This window comes from Ranitomeya variabilis, chromosome 3, assembly GCF_051348905.1.
Source record: "Ranitomeya variabilis isolate aRanVar5 chromosome 3, aRanVar5.hap1, whole genome shotgun sequence".
NCBI lineage: Eukaryota > Metazoa > Chordata > Amphibia > Anura > Dendrobatidae > Ranitomeya > Ranitomeya variabilis.
In genome coordinates this window covers 277,455,176-277,473,218 of record NC_135234.1, presented here as the reverse complement: position 1 = coordinate 277,473,218, position 18,043 = coordinate 277,455,176, and the positions used below count along the sequence as shown (strand labels likewise).

Sequence of the window (18,043 nt, the reverse complement as noted above, 5' to 3'; positions counted from 1 at the left end):
TATTGGATTAATAATGGATAGGCGCCTTATTGACGCCTCTCCGTTATTAACCCGGCTTAATGTCACCTTAAAATAGCAAGGTGACATTAACCCCTTATTACCCCATATCCCACCGCTACACGGGAGTGGGAAGAGAGGGGCTAAGGCTGGTTTCACACTTGAGTTTTTATCTGCATGCGTTTTTTAAAAAAACGCATTTCTGAAAAAACGCATGTAAACGCCGTAAAACGCTGCGTTTTTTAGACGCATGTGTTTTTGCATGTAGAAAAAAAAGCGGCGTTTTGCCGCGTTTACATGCTTTTTTTCATGCGTTTGCGTTTTTAAAACGCATGCTGAGAAGTGTGTGACAAAATCCACAAGAAAACCCACTATAAATAGAAATAGCTAGGGTTAGGGGTAGGGTTAGGGCCTAACCCTAACCCTAAACGTGACAGAAATACGTGGCACTTTAATACATGACACTGAAATACGTGGCACGTGACACTTACATATGTGGCACTTAAATCCGTGACACTGAAATCCGTGGCACTGAAATACGTGGCACTGAAATACGTGGCACTTGCATAGGTGGCACTTAAATCCGTGGCACTGAAATACGTGGCACGTGGCACTGAAATACGTGGCACTTAAATCTGTGGCACTGAAATACGTGTCACGTGGCACTTAAATACGTGGCACTTAAATACGTGGCACTTACATACGTGGCACTTACATACGTGGCACTTATATACATGGCACTTACATACGTGGCACTTACATACATGGCACTTAAATACGTGGCACGTGGCACTTACAGTGGGGCAAAAAAGTATTTAGTCAGTCAGCAATAGTGCAAGTTCCACCACTTAAAAAGATGAGAGGCGTCTGTAATTTACATCATAGGTAGACCTCAACTATGGGAGACAAACTGAGAAAAAAAATTCCAGAAAATCACATTGTCTGTTTTTTTTATCATTTCATTTGCATATTATGGTGGAAAATAAGTATTTGGTCAGAAACAAACAATCAAGATTTCTGGCTCTCACAGACCTGTAACTTCTTCTTTAAGAGTCTCCTCTTTCCTCCACTCATTACCTGTAGTAATGGCACCTGTTTAAACTTGTTATCAGTATAAAAAGACACCTGTGCACACCCTCAAACAGTCTGACTCCAAACTCCACTATGGTGAAGACCAAAGAGCTGTCAAAGGACACCAGAAACAAAATTGTAGCCCTGCACCAGGCTGGGAAGACTGAATCTGCAATAGCCAACCAGCTTGGAGTGAATAAATCAACAGGGGGAGCAATAATTAGAAAATGGAAGACATTCAAGACCACTGATAATCTCCCTCGATCTGGGGCTCCACGCAAAATCCCACCCCGTGGGGTCAGAATGATCACAAGAACGGTGATCAAAAATCCCAGAACCACGCGGGGGGACCTAGTGAATGAACTGCAGAGAGCTGGGACCAATGTAACAAGGCCTACCATAAGTAACACACTACGCCACCATGGACTCAGATCCTGCAGTGCCAGACGTGTCCCACTGCTTAAGCCAGTACATGTCCGGGCCCGTCTGAAGTTTTCTAGAGAGCATTTGGATGATCCAGAAGAGTTTTGGGAGAATGTCCTATGGTCTGATGAAACCAAACTGGAACTGTTTGGTAGAAACACAACATGTCGTGTTTGGAGGAAAAAGAATACTGAGTTGCATCCATCAAACACCATACCTACTGTAAAGCATGGTGGTGGAAACATCATGCTTTGGGGCTGTTTCTCTGCAAAGGGGCCAGGACGACTGATCCGGGTACATGAAAGAATGAATGGGGCCATGTATCGTGAGATTTTGAGTGCAAACCTCCTTCCATCAGCAAGGGCATTGAAGATGAAACGTGGCTGGGTCTTTCAACATGACAATGATCCAAAGCACACCGCCAGGGCAACGAAGGAGTGGCTTCGTATGAAGCATTTCAAGGTCCTGGAGTGGCCTAGCCAGTCTCCAGATCTCAACACTATAGAAAACCTTTGGAGGGAGTTGAAAGTCCGTGTTGCCAAGCGACAAGTCAAAAACATCACTGCTCTAGAGGAGATCTGCATGGAGGAATGGGCCAACATACCAACAACAGTGTGTGGCAACCTTGTGAAGACTTACAGAAAACATTTGACCTCTGTCATTGCCAACAAAGGATATTTTACAAAGTATTGAGATGAAATGTTGTTTCTGACCAAATACTTATTTTCCACCATAATATGCAAATAAAATGATAAAAAAACAGACAATGTGATTTTCTGGAATTTTTTTTCTCAGTTTGTCTCCCATAGTTGAGGTCTACCTATGATGTAAATTACAGACGCCTCTCATCTTTTTAAGTGGTGGAACTTGCACTATTGCTGACTGACTAAATACTTTTTTGCCCCACTGTACGTGGCACTTATATACGTGGCACGTGGCACTTACATACGTGGCACTTATATACGTGGCACTGAAATACGTGGCACTGAAATATCGTGGCACTATGACTGTCAGAAAATGTTCATTAAACGGTTAGGGGTGAGGTTAGGGGTAGGGTTAGGGTTAGGGTTTGGATCCCTTTATCACCCTGATGGTGGTGGGTGGTTTTTCAGTGTTTTTTCTGTTTTTTTCTATAAAAACGCATGCGTTTTTAACGCAAACAAACGCATGTGCTTAAAAACGCATGCGTTTACATAGACAGCAATGCATTTTTTTTGCCGCAAATGAACGCATGCGTTTTTTTGCGACAAAAAAACGCTGCTAAAAATTACTACAGGTTGCATTTCTGCAAATGAACGCGCGCGTTCAAAAACGCATGCGTTGCCGAAAACGCTTCAAAACGCATGCGAAAAACGCATGCGTTTTTAATGTTAAGTATAGGAAAAAAACACATGCGTTTTTTAGCGCTAAAACGAAGCGTCCAAAAACGCAAGTGTGAAACCAGCCTCAGTGCCGGAATTGGCGCATCTTACAGATGCGCCATTTCTGGGGTGGCTGCGGACTGGTATTTGTAGCCGGGGGGGGGGGTACCAATATCCATGGCCCCTCTCTAGGCTATGAATATCAGCCCGCAGCTGTCTGCGTAGCCTTTCTGGCTATAAAATATAGGGGGACCCCACGTCATTTTTTTTTGGGGGGTCCCCCTATTTTAATAGCCAGTAAAGGCTACGCAGACAGCTGCGGGCTGATATTCATAGCAGGCTACAAATATTGGCCCCGACCGTCGGCTTTCCCCCTCTTGCGCAGAAAATTGCGCGGGAGCCCACGCCGTTTTTTTTCAGTTTTTTATTAAATTAAACGCTCATTAAGGCCTGTTTCACACTTGCGTCGGCACGGGTCCATCGCTATGCGTTGGGCCGATGCACGTTGTGAAATTTGTGCACGTCGTGGGCAGCGGATGCAGTTTTTCAACGCATCCGCTGCCCATTCTGAAGTCCGGGGAGGAGGATGCGGAGTTTTGGCCGCGCATGCGCGGTAGAAAATGGCAGACGCGACGGACGTGCACAATCCGGCGAGTTTTGAAAAAAAACGGATCCATTTTTTTCCGTCGGATCCGTTTTTTTCTCATAGAGTTTCATCCGTTTTTTGCCGGATCCGTCAAAAAAGCTGTTTCCGCCAGATGGAAAACACATACAGAGGAATGTTTTTTCTGTCCGGCAAAAAAACGCACAGCGACGGATCCGGCAAAAAACGTATGAAACTGAGCTGTGAAATGATGAATCCGGCCTTGGAATCTGTTTTTTCATGCATGTTTCCATTCCAATTTCCAATCATGCACATTTTCCATTTATTTACTTATTTCCAAAAACGGCATTAAAACCGCGCATAAACCTCACCAAAAAAAGCATCAAAACTGCACCAAAAACTGCATCAAAACTGCACCAAAAACTGCATCAAAACCTGGTGCAGTTTTGTAGTTTTGGTGCGGTTTTGATACAGTTTTTGGTGCAGTTTTGATGCAGTTCTTGGTGTGGTTTTGGTGCGGCTTTTTCCGCAGCATGTGCACAACAAGTCTGCGGCTCCCATAGACTTACATTGGTTGTACACTACCCTGCGGATTTGATGCAATTCAGTGCAGCAAAAAACCCTGCGGATCTGCAATCAGATCCGCAACGTGTGCACACAGCCTTAGCATTTAGTGAACCTAGCCAAAAAGCCAAGCAAAAAACAAGTGTTGGATTGCACTTTTTTTGCCATTTCATTGCACTTTGAATTTTTTTCACATTTCTGCTACACGACATGGTAAAACCAATGGTGTCGTTCAAAAGTAGAACTTGTCCCGCAAAAGATAAGCCCTCACATGGCCATATTGACGGAAAAATTATGGCTCTGGAAAGAAGGGGAGCGATAAACGAAAACAAAAAAGCTCCAGGGGGTGAAGGGGTTTAGAAACATGGATATGGACATACCTATGGAAATAGACATAGATATATAGATATTTCTGTATCTATCTATCTATCTATCTATCTATCTATCTATCTATCTATCTATCTATCTATCTATCTGTCTATCCCATATCTATCTATCTATCTATCTATCTATCTATCTATCTATCTATCTAATCTGTCCATCTATCTGTGTGTAATGGAGTGTGGGTTGGACAAATGTAAAAGAGGAGGTGGACAGAAATGACATCACAAATCTTTTTGTAGAGGAGGGAGGGGTTTGGGTGTGTTTTGGAGTGGGTGTGGTAGGTTTGTGCTTAGTAGCAGTGCAATGCATCATGGAACTTGTAGTATTAGAGCACAGTAACTCAGGAGAATGGAAGTTGTCGTTTAACCCCATGAGAGCTGAAACCAGCACTAAAGATGTGCTGCTACAGCATGATAAAAGGTAATATTGCTAAAATAAACACAGTAGATGTTTTCAGTGGCCCATAATAGCAAGATTTATGAAAAAAAAAAAAAAAAAGGTTATAGTAGTGGACAACTTCTTTAAATAACAGATGATTGGCTATGCGCAAGTTGATAGTTTAATGGCCTGTTCAGTGTGGCCGAGCAGAATTATATGTGGACAGAATGATAGTTCTACAGGGTATAGAATATCATTATTATCATTAGCGCATCCATTATATATTGGGTATTGGTTTGTGATACTACAGTCATGTGAAAGACTTCACAGTACTATTTGAATTCTATAGTTTCATGTATCATGACATGAAAAAAACTGGTCCTTAGAATATCTTAAAAATAGTTACCGTAAATACAACCTCAGATGAACAAAACACATGACACCTTACACTAACATTATATAGGAGGGATGTGCCAATAATGATTATTTTAATACTGATATAAACGATCCTATTACCCAACAAGCAAGCATTTTATTTGTTCATTGGGTGTTTGCTGGCATGTTTACATAAGCCAGTAATTGATAAATGATAGTTTTAAGGCTAGACAGTGCTATCTCATGAGCACTGCATTGGGGTTTCCATCAGAATCCCTGAAAAACAGCATTCCAATGGAAACCCCAACGAGCCTTGGTGGAGCCATTCATTCACTATGTAAGGCCAACAGAGACACTTTCAATTTTGTTTGGTCACTGTCTTAAACCACCATAAATAGAAAAAAATACAAGCCAATAAAAATAACACTTATAATTTATTAAATATATAAAGAGAATCCACAATCCAATAAAAATACAAATATAAGAAGTATAAGACATCACAGGCAAATTTTAAAACAAAAGACGGGGAGCATCTAGTGACTAGAGATGGGTGAACCCGAACAGTAAAATTCAGTGTTTGTATTGAACACCTACTGTTTCGGCAAGGACCCACGAACGCAGACTTCACCAGAAAGTCCATGTTAGGCCGGTTTCACACGTCAGTGGCTCCGGTACGTGAGGTGACAGTTTCCTCACGTACCGGAGACACTGACACACGTAGACACATTAAAATCAATGTGTCTCTGCACATGTCAGCGTGTTTTCGCGGACCGTGTGTCCGTTTGGAAAACACGGAGACATGTCAGTGTTCGAGGGAGCGCACGGATTACACGGACCCATTAAAGTCAATGGGTCCGTGTAAAACACGTACCGCACACGGATGTTTAACGTGTGCAGTCCGTGTGCCGTGCTGGAGACAGCGCTTACAGTAAGCGCTGTCCCCCCAGCATGGTGCTGAAGCCGCCATTCATCCGTTCTCTCCAGCGCTCACTGGGGAGAAGGGATGAAAAATCTTTTTTTTTTGTTTTTTTGTGTTTAAAATAAACTTTAGGGCATCCTCCCACCCCCTGTGCTCTCGGCCCCGGCATTAAAATACTCACCCGCCTCCCTCGACGCTTGCTCTCCGTCCCGCAGCTTCTCCTGTATGAGCGGTCACGTGGTGCCGCCCATTACAGTGATGAATATGCGGCTCCACCCCTATGGGAGGTGGAGCCGCATATTCATCAACTGTAATGGGCGGCACCACGTGACCGCTCATACAGAAGAAGCTGCGGGGCGGAGAGCAAGCGTCGAGGGAGGCGGGTGAGTATTTTAATGCCGGGGCCGAGCACACAGGGGGTGGGAGGGGGGAGGATGCCCTAAAGTTTATTTTAAACACCAAAAAAAACAAAAAAACAAAAGATTTTTCTTCCTTTCTCCCCAGCGAGCGCTGGAGAGAATGGATAAATGGCGGCTTCAGCACCATGCTGGGGGGACTGTTATGGTTCTCAATGGCAAGAGAACATAGCCCAGCAAACATAAGAACTAGCTCTTGGAAGGATGGAAACTAAACTGACCATGAACTACACCTGCCGCACAACTAACAGTAGCCGGGTAGCGTTGCCTGCGTTTTATCCCTAGACGCCCAGCGCCGGCCGGAGGACTAACTAATCCTGGCAGAGGAAAATACAGTCCTGGCTCACCTCTAGAGAAATTTCCCCGAAAGGCAGACAGAGGCCCCCACATATATTGGCGGTGATTTTAGAGGAACCCCAGTCAGAACTTCAGGCGGAAAAGGCCTTGATGTCCCTATCTCAGGGGCAAGACGAAGCTGAAATGACAAACGTAGTATGAAAATAGGTTTAGCAAAATTGAGGTCCGCTTACTAGATAGCAGGAAGACAAAAAGGGCACTTTCATGGTCAGCTGAAAACCCTATCAAAATACCATCCTGAAATTACTTTAAGACTCTAGTATTAACTCATAACATCAGAGTGGCAATTTCAGATCACAAGAGCTTTCCAGACACAGAAACAAAACTAAAGCTGTGAACTGGAACAAAATGCAAAAACAAACGAGGACTAAAGTCCAACTTAGCTGGAAGTTGTCTAGCAGCAGGAACATGCACAGAAAGGCTTCTGATTACAATGTTGACCGGCATGGAAGTGACAGAGGAGCAAGGCTAAATAGCGACTCCCACATCCTGATGGGAACAGGTGAACAGAGGGGATGATGCACACCAGTTCAATTCCACCAGTGGCCACCGGGGGAGCCCAAAATCCAATTTCACAACAGTATCCGCATAGTTACTTGTGCCTCACCCAAGAATTATCCTCCTGACCGTATCCCTTCCATTTGACCAGATACTGGAGTTTCCGTCTGGAAACACGGGAGTCCAAGATTTTTTCCACAACGTACTCCAACTCGCCCTCAACCAACACCGGAGCAGGAGGCTCAACGGAAGGCACAACCGGTACCTCATACCTGCGCAATAATGACCGATGAAAAACATTATGAATAGAAAAAGATGCAGGGAGGTCCAAACAGAAGGACACAGGGTTAAGAATCTCCAAAATCCTGTACGGGCCGATGAACCGAGGCTTAAACTTGGGAGAAGAAACCCTCATAGGGACAAAACGAGAAGACTCAGCTTTTTGCCAACCGCCGGCGTCGGGTTGGTCCTCGGCTTTGTGTTGGGGACTTGGTGTGGTTGTCTTCTCGTTTTGTCCCTATGAGGGTTTCTTCTCCCAAGTTTAAGCCTCGGTTCATCGGCCCGTACAGGATATTGGAGATTCTTAACCCTGTGTCCTTCCGTTTGGACCTCCCTGCATCTTTTTCTATTCATAATGTTTTTCATCGGTCATTATTGCGCAGGTATGAGGTACCGGTTGTGCCTTCCGTTGAGCCTCCTGCTCCGGTGTTGGTTGAGGGCGAGTTGGAGTACGTTGTGGAAAAAATCTTGGACTCCCGTGTTTCCAGACGGAAACTCCAGTATCTGGTCAAATGGAAGGGATACGGTCAGGAGGATAATTCTTGGGTGAGGCTAAATAGCGACTCCCACATCCTGATGGGAACAGGTGAACAGAGGGGATGATGCACACCAGTTCAATTCCACCAGTGGCCACCGGGGGAGCCCAAAATCCAATTTCACAACAGTACCCCGAATTACAGAAAAAGGGTTAAATTAATTGACAGAGAAAGGCTAAATAGCGACTCCCACATCCTGATGGGAACAGGTGAACAGAGGGGATGATGCACACCAGTTCAATTCCACCAGTGGCCACCGGGGGAGCCCAAAATCCAATTTCACAACAGGGGACAGCGCTTACTGTAGCGCTGTCTCTCCAGCACGGTCCGTGTGGTACCCAGGCGGCACACGGCTGCTGCACGTGTGCCACACGGATGGCCTACGTGAGCTCACGGACACGGATAACTCCGGTACCGATTTTTCCGGTACCGGAATTATCTGGACGTGTGAGACTGGCCTTACTGTTGAAATTCTGCGCCCCGTACACTGGGTGGCTCTGATCAGCTGTAAGATTAATATCACTGGTCAGAGAGCCATGCTGTCAAATGACAGCGTGAGCCTGCAGCTGTGAATGGAGGTAAAATGTTTACCTCTGGTCACTAGTGACGACTAATGGGACTACTTCTCTCATCAGCCTACACTTGCTTCATCTAATAACAGCGAGAGCAGGTGGCAGCTGATGGGAGTATTTATCAGCCGGCGCCTGTGCTCTGAATAAATAATTAAAATAAATATTGGTGTGGTGAAACCCTCAGCTGTCAGCTTCAGCAAAATCGTTATCAATAATAGAGGGTTCCCCATGCTGTTTTTTAAAAATTGCTTAAATAGTTTTAAAAAAATTATGTGGGGTCCCCCCATTTTTGATAACCAGCCAAGCTAAAGCAGACAACTGTGGGCTGGTATTCTCAGGCTGGTAAGGGGCCATGAATATTGGCCCCACCCAGACTAAAAATAGCAGCCTGCAGCCTCCCAGAAAAGGCACATCTATTAGATGCACAAATTCTGGCGCTTTGCCCAGCTCTTGTGACTTGAATATAAATGTGTAATATATGCATTAGTAGCAATTGTATAAGGTGATCAAACTAGGAACGATGCCGATCGCTGCAGCGTCTGTTATGATCCGGTGACTTTGGAGCCGCATGAAACTTTCTCTGGAGTAGGTGGAAACTGTACTGACCGCAAAACCTGAACTAACACCGCAACTAGAAGTAGCCGTGGGGTGTGCCTAACAAACCCTAGACACCTCGACACAGCCAGAGGGCTAAATACCCCTATAGATGGAAATAGGAATATTACCTTGCCTCAGAGCAGAACCCCAAAGGATAGGCAGCCCCCCGCGAATAATGACTGTGAGTAGGAGAAGAAAGACACACGCAGGCAGAAAACAGAATTCAGCAAAAGAGGCCACTCTGGCTAAATAGGGAAAGATAGGACAGAATACTAAGCGGTCAGTATTAAAACCCTTCAAAAATATCCACAGCAGATAATACAAAAGTTCCACAATCTAACTAAAGACATGGAATGTATATCTGCAACTCCTGAGAATCCAACAAGACTGAGAAAATACTGAAACAATCAAGCTGGACAAAAAAACAATGAATAGCACAGAATTATTAAGCACACAGCATGTGTGCCACAAAAACAGAACCAGACACTTATCTTTGCTGATTTGGCAACAAGGAAGAAGGAACCAAACAAGGACCAACACCTCCAAAACCATGGACAACTGGCAAGGACTAATGAATCCTGCAAGCCTAAATACCCCAGTCAGAACTGCAATCAGCAGATACACCTGACCAGGACTGCAACTCAGGGACAACTGCATTACCACCTACAACTACCAGAGGGAGCCCAAAAGCAGAATTCACAACAGTACCCGCCCCTTGAGGAGGGGTCACTGAACCCTCACCAGAGGCCCCAGGCCGATCAGGACGAGCCAGATGAAAAGCATGAACCAAATTAGCAGCATGAACATCAGAGGCGAAAACCCAAGAATTATCCTCCTGGCTATAACCCTTCCATTTGACAAGATACTGAAGCCTCCGCCTCGAAAAACGAGAATCCAAAATCTTCTCAACCACATACTCCAACTCCCCAACAACCAACACAGGGGCCGGAGGATCAACAGAGGGAACAACGGGTACCACATATTTCCGCACTAAAGATCTATGGAAGACATTATGGATAGCAAAAGAGGCCGGAAGCGCCAATCGAAAAGACACCGGATTAATAATCCCTGAAATCCTATAAGGACCAATAAACTGTGGCTTAAACTTAGGAGAAGAAACCTTCATAGGAACATGACGGGAAGACAACCAGACCAGATCCCCAACCCAAAGCCGGGAACCAACACACCGACGACGGTTAGCAAAACGTTGAGCCTCCTCCTGAGACAACACCAAATTGTCCACCACCTGAGCCTAAATCTTCTGCAACCTGTCAACCACAGAATCCACACCAGGACAGTCAGAAGGCTCAACCTGCCCAGAAGAAAAACGAGGATGAAACCCAAAATTACAAAAAAAAGCGAAACCAAAGTAGCCGAACTAGCCCGATTATTAAGGGCAAACTCGGCCAACGGCAAAAAGGCCACCCAATCATCCTGATCAGCAGACACAAAGCATCTCAAGTAGGTCTCCAGGGTCTGATTAGTTCGCTCGGTTTGGCCATTTGTCTGAGGATGAAATGCAGAGGAAAAAGATAAATCAATGCCCAGCCTAGCACAAAAGGCCCGTCAAAACCTAGAAACAAACTGGGAACCTCTGTCAGACACAATATTCTCCGGAATACCATGCAAACGAACCACATGCTGAAAAAACAACGAAACCAAATCTGAAGAGGAAGGCAATTTAGGTAAAGGCACCAAATGAACCATCTTAGAGAACCGGTCACAGACAACCCAGATAACCGACATCCTCTGGGAAACCGGAAGATCAGAAATAAAATCCATAGAAATATGCGTCCAAGGCCTCTCAGGGACCGGCAATGGCTAAAGCAACCCACTAGCACGGGAACAACAAGGCTTGGCCCGCGCACAAGTCCCACAGGACTGCACAAAGGAACGCACATCACGTGATAAAGAAGGCCACCAAAAGGACCTACCAACCAAGTCTCTGGTACCAAAAATACCAGGATGACCAGCCAGCACAGAACAGTGAACCTCGGAAATCACTCTACTAGTCCATCTGTCAGGAACAAACAATTTCCCCACTGGACAACGGTTAGGTCTGTCAGCCTGAACTTCCTGAAGAACCCGTCGTAAATCAGGGGAAATGGCGGAAAGGACCACCCCTTCTTTCAGAATGCCGACCGGTTCAAGGACCTCAGGAGAATTAGGCGAAAAACTCCTAGAAAGGGCATCAGCCTTAATATTCTTAGAACCTGGAAGATACGAGACCACAAAATCAAAACGGGAAAAAAACAAGGACCATCGAGCCTGTCTAGGATTCAACCGTTTGGCAGACTTGAGGTAAATCAGATTCTTATGATCGGTCAAGACCACAATACGATGCTTAGCTCCCTCAAGCCAATGTCGCCACTCCTCAAACGCCCACTTCATAGCCAACAACTCCCGATTGCCGACATCATAATTGCGTTCAGCAGGCGAAAATTTACGGGAAAAGAAGGCACACGGTTTCATCAAGGAACCAACAGGATCCCTCTGAGACAAAACAGCCACTGCCCCAATCTCAGAAGCGTCAATCTCAACCTGAAATGGAAGAGAAACATCCGGTTGGCGCAACACCGGAGCAGAAGTAAATCGACGTTTAAGCTCCTGAAAAGCAGAAACAGCCGCAGAGGACCAGTTCGCCACATCAGCCCCTTTCTTTGTCAAATTGGTCAAGGGTTTAACCACGCTGGAAAAGTTAGCAATGAAACGCCGATAAAAATTTGCAAAACCCAAAAATTTCTGAAGGCTCTTTACGGACGTGGGTTGAATCCAATCATGAATGGCCTGAACCTTAACCGGATCCATCTCAATAGATGAAGGAGAAAAAATAAACCCCCAAAAAGAAACCTTCTGCACCCCAAAGAGACACTTAGACCCCTTCACAAACAAAGCCTTGTCACGATGAATCTGAAATACCCTCCTGACCTGTTCCACATGAGACTCCCAATCATCAGAAAAAATCAAAATATCATCCAGATATACAATCAATAATTTATCAATATAAGTCCGGAAGATATCATGCATAAAAGATTGAAAAACAGATGGAGCATTAGTGAGCCCGAACGGCATCACAAGGTATTCAAAATTGCCTTCGGGCGTATTGAACGCAGTTTTCCATTATTCACCCTGCTTAATACGAACAAGATTATACGCCCCCCGAAGGTCAATCTTCGTAAACCAACTAGCCCCCTTAATCCTAGCAAACAAATCGGAAAGCAAAGGTAAAGTGTATTGAAACTTGACCATGATCTTATTCAAGAGGCGATAATCAATACAGGGTCTCAAGGAGCCATCCTTCTTAGCAACAAAAAAAAATGCCGCTCCCAACGGAGAAGAAGATGGCCGAATATGTCCTTTCTCCAAAGACTCCTTAACATAACTCCGCATAGCGGTATGTTCAGGCACGGACAGGTTGAAGAGTCGGCCCTTAGGAAACTTACAGCCTGGAATCAAATCAATCGCACAATCACAGTCCCTGTGCGGTGGAAGAGAACTGGACTTAGGCTCATCGAATACATCCTGAAAATCAGACAAAAACTCTGGAATTTCGGAAGAGGAAGAAGAGGAGATGGACATTAAAGGAACATCATTATGAACCCCCTGACAACCCCAACTAGTCACAGACATAGACTTCCAATCCAACACAGGATTATGTACCTGCAACCACGGAACACCCAGCACGATAGCATCATGTAAATTATGCAACACCAGAAATCGACAATCTTCCTGATGGGCCGGCGCCATACGCATGGTCACCTGTGTCCAAAACTGGGGTTTATTTTTAGCCAAAGGTGTAGCATCAATGCCCCTTAGAGGAATAAGGTTCTGCAAAGGCTGCAAGGTAAAACCACAATGCCTGGCAAATTCAAAGTCCATTAAGTTCAAAGCGGCGCCTGAATCCACAAACGCCATGACAGAAAATGATGACAATGAACAGATCAAGGACACAGATAACAGAAATTTAGGTTGTACAGTACTGATGGTAAATGAACTAGCGATCCTCTTTGTCCGCTTAGGGCAGGCTGAAATGACATGAGAAGCATCGCCACAATAATAACACAACCTATTCTGACGTCTGAATCCTTGTCGTTCTGTTCTAGACAGAATCCTATCACACTGCATTGGCTCAAGACTCTGCTCTTAGGACAATGCCACAGCGCGCACAGTTCTGCGCTCCCGCAAGCGCCGATAAATCTGAATGGCCAGAGACATAGAATCACTCAGACCGACAGGCGTGGGAAACCCCACCATAACATCTTTAACGGATTCAGAAAGACCCTTTCTGAAAATTGCCGCCAAAGCATCATCATTCCATTTGGTCAACACAGACCATTTTCTAAATTTCTGACAATATAATTCTGCCGCCTCTTGGCCATGAGACAGGGCCAACAAGGTCTTCTCCGCTTGATCCACAGAATTAGGTTCATCATATAATAGTCCTAAAGCCTGAAAAAAGGAATCTACATTAAGCAAAGCCGGATTCCCAGATTCCAGGGAAAATGCCCAATCCTGTGGATCGCCACGCAGCAGGGAAATAACGATTTTAACCTGCTGAATGGAATCACCAGAGGATCGACGTCTCAAAGCAAAAAACAGTTTACAGTTGTTTTTAAAACTCAAAAATTTGGACCTGTCACCAAAAAACAAATCAGGAGTAGGAATCTTCGGCTCTAAAACAGGAGTCTGAACAATATAATCAGAAATTCCCTGTACCCTAGCAGCAAGCTGGTCTACACAAGAAGCTAATTCCATGCTAACACAAGATTCCTCAGCCACCCAGAGAAAAAGAGGGAAGAAAAGGCAAAGCAACCTACAGAAAAAAAAAATGACTCGACACCTTTCTTCCCTTCTTCTGAGATGCATTTAACTCATTATTGGCCAGTTGTACTGTTATGATCCGGTGACTTTGAAGCCGCATTAAACTTTCTCTGGAGTAGGTGGAAACTGTACTGACCGCAAAACCTGAACTAACACCACAACTAGAAGTAGCCGTGAGGTGTGCCTAACAAACCCTAGACACCTCGACACAGCCGGAGGACTAAATACCCCTATAGATGGAAATAGGAATACTACCTTGCCTCAGAGCAGAACCCCAAAGGATAGGCAGCCCCCCACGAATAATGACTGTGAGTAGGAGAAGAAAGACACACGCAGGCAGAAAACAGAATTCAGCAAAAGAGGCCACTCTAGCTAAATAGGGAAAGATAGGACAGAATACTAAGCGGTCAGTATTAAAACCCTTCAAAAATATCCACAGGAGACAATACAAAAAGTTCCACAATCTAACTAAAGACATGGAATGTATATCTGCAACTCCTGAGAATCCAACAAGACTGAGAAAATACTGAAACAATCAAGCTGGACAAAAAAAACAATGAATAGCACGGAATTATTAAGCACACAGCATGTGTGCCACAAAAACAGAACCAGACACTTATCTTTGCTGATTTGGCAACAAGGAAGAAGGAACCAAACAAGGACCAACACCTCCAAAACCATGGACAACTGGCAAGGACTAATGAATCCTGCAAGCCTAAATACCCCAGTCAGAACTGCAATCAGCAGATACACCTGACCAGGACTGCAACTCAGGGACAACTGCATTACCACCTACAACCACCGGAGGGAGCCCAAAAGCAGAATTCACAACAAGCGTCGCTGTGTGGTCGCTGGAGAGCTGTCATACAGACAGCTCTCCAGCGACCAATCATGCCGAAGTCCCCGGGTAACCAGGGTAAACATCGGGTTACTAAGCGCAGGGCCGTGCTTAGTAACCCGATGTTTACCCTGGTTACCAGTGTAAATGTAAAAAAAACCCATACACTACATACTTACATTGCCGTGTCTGTCGCGTCCCTCGCCTTCAGCTTCCCTGCACTGTGTAAGCGCCGGCCCTAAAGCACAGCGGTGACGTCACCGCTGTGCTTTGCTTTACGGCCGGCACTGACACATTCAGTGCAGGAAGCTATGAGCAGCAGCGCGGACGCCGAGGGACGTGACAGACATCAGGGGGTGAGTATGTAGTGGTTTTTTTTTACTTTTACAAAGGTAACCAGGGTAAATATCGGGTTACTAAGCGCGGCCCTGCGCTTAGTAACCTGATATTTACCCTGGTTACCATTGTAAAACATTGGTGGCATCATTGCTTTTGCTGTCAAACACGACGATACACGCCGATCTGACGACCAAATAAAGTTCTGGACTTTCAGCAACAACCAGCGATATCACAGCGGGATCCAGATCGCTGCTGCGTGTCAAACACAACGATATCGCTATCCAGGACGCTGCAATGTCACGGATCGTTGTCGTTCTCGTTGCAAAGTCGTTTAGTGTGAAGGTACCTTAAGACAAAAAAAGCACCCTTGTCAAAGTAAACCACCTAGAGGGGCCGCCTATATGTCTATACGTAACAAACCATATGGCAAGTGGACTCAATGTATACCCACAGAACTCCAAAAGGTAGAAGCAAGGAGAGAAATAGGTCCCACTGCGCCCGACGTGCATTTTGCAGGAAATGCTTCATCCAGGGACAAATTTAAGTGTTATTTTTATCGACTTGCATATTTTTCTTTATTGGTGGTTTCCGTCTATAATTCATAAATGCCTTACTGTATAGATTGTGAGTATAGGAGATCACTTGTCTCTGTCTAAGCAATATTCATCTTTTTTACACCTGCACAAAAAACTTATTTTGCCACATTTTTGTGCCTGTGTGCAAAAGATGAATACTTATGATACAGAGGCCATACATACTTCAAAGTCTCTCATTTGATCTCATAAAAGTGAGTGGTCTGTTTAGGGTCTTTCTGGGTTTTCATCGGAATTCTGTTTTTTAGGAATTGTAACAAAAAACCTTGATGCAGTGCTCATTGGAGAACACTGTATGTATGTGACACCTTACTAAATGAGCATTATCTAACTCTCAGATTTCAGACATGTGGTTTACACCCTTTTTGATCCCAGTTTCTTTATATAGGTCTACCTGGTACCGCTTTATTACTCCTTTTTCTCAGTTTCTTAAGCAAGTTATCCTTGTTTAATTTGTGGTGACAAAATTAGATTTATAAATCAAGGGGCCTGATTCATTAAAACTGGCATTGTACACCCCAGTCTTAATATAGCAGTGATTTGGAGTATGATGCACCAAATTCATTAAGAGGTGCACACATGTTAATGAAATCTGCAGATCTCGTTAGTGACTTGAGCCCCACCACAATTGCACCGCAAAAGTAATATTTCTGGAGTAAAAACGCCACCCCCAGTGTGGCCACATCTCATGCTGCCTCGGTTTCTCCCCAGTTCCACCCATTGTTATGGAGCTGCCTACAAACTGGCATGGAAATGTCAAAAGTCATAAGATTTAGAGCATTTCTGCATTGTGCAAAACAATTGACTTTATTCAAATTGTTTTATGCCAGTTTTCTGGAGTAACCACTTTGATGAATCAGTGCCAGGGTTTTCATGGCCGTACATATACAATCACATGTAAAAGTTTACGCACCCCTGGTCAAAATTTCTGTTATTGTGAACAGTTAAGCAAGTTGAAGATTAAGTGATCCCTTACAGGCCTAAAGTTAAAGATGACACATTTCCTTTGTATTTTAGGCAAAAAAAAAAAAATGTCATTTTTTATAAAAATGACAAAAAGGAAAATGGACCAATGCAAAAGTCTGAGATTTGCGTGCTCAGATTACTTTGAACAAGGTTTCAGCCTGTTAGGGTTATCGCTTGTTCACTATCATCGTTTGGAAAGTCCAGGTGATGCAAGTTTGCCAGGTTTATAGAAAAAATAGGCTCCGTTCACCTTTGCCAAAAAAAAGTAGCCATGGATTCTTCTAAGCAGCTGCCTAACACTCTGAAAATGAAAATTTTGGAGGCCCACAAAGCAGAAAAAAGTCTATAAGTAGATAGCAAAGTGTTTTCAGGAACAGTGGAGGTCAAGATAAGGTCTGGAAGACAAAGAAGAATTTCAGTGAGAGCTGGTCATAGGATTGAAGAAGAGGCAAATAAGAACCCCTGTTTAACTGCAAAAGACCTTCAGAAAGATTTGGGAGTTGTGGTACATTGTTCTACTTTTCAGCGATACCTGCACAAATATGGCCTTTATGAAAAAGTAATCAGAAAAAAGTACCTCTCCTGCTTCCTCACCATAAAATTCAGTGTCAGAAGTATTCCAAAAAAACATCTAATCAAGTCTGATGCATTTTGGAAACAACTCTTGTGGACTGATGAGGTTAAAATTGAACTCTCTGTCCACAATGATCAAAAGTTTGTGTGGAAAAAAAGGGTGCAGAATTTCAGGAAAAGAACATCTCACCAACCATTAAGTATGGAGATGAATCAATCATGCTTTGGGGTTGTGGTGCAGCCAATGGCATGGGGAACATTTCACTGGTAGAAGGAAGAATGGATACAATGAAATTTCAACAAGTTTTTGATGCAAACATAACACCATCTGTAAAAAAGCTGAATTTGGAAAGAGGATGGCTTCTACAAATGGATAATGATTCTAACCACACGTCAAAAGCCACAATAGACTACCTCAAAATGTGCAAGTTGAAAGTTTTACAATGGCCCTCATAGTCCCCTGATCTGAACATCATTGAAAATCTGTTTCTATACATCAAAATAGCAAAATAGTTATGACGTCGCTCGTGCAAATTATGTTATCATTCTTTTTTAAAGCACTTATTTATCTGAATTATGTTA

At 44.1% G+C, this 18,043-nt stretch overlaps 1 protein-coding gene across 2 annotated transcripts in view; it reads left to right on the top strand.

The window, feature by feature from the left end:
* The window catches only part of ITPR3 (inositol 1,4,5-trisphosphate receptor type 3), an 825,364-nt gene that overhangs the window by 276,490 nt on the left and 530,831 nt on the right, over window positions 1-18,043 (top strand). The window lies entirely within an intron of this gene.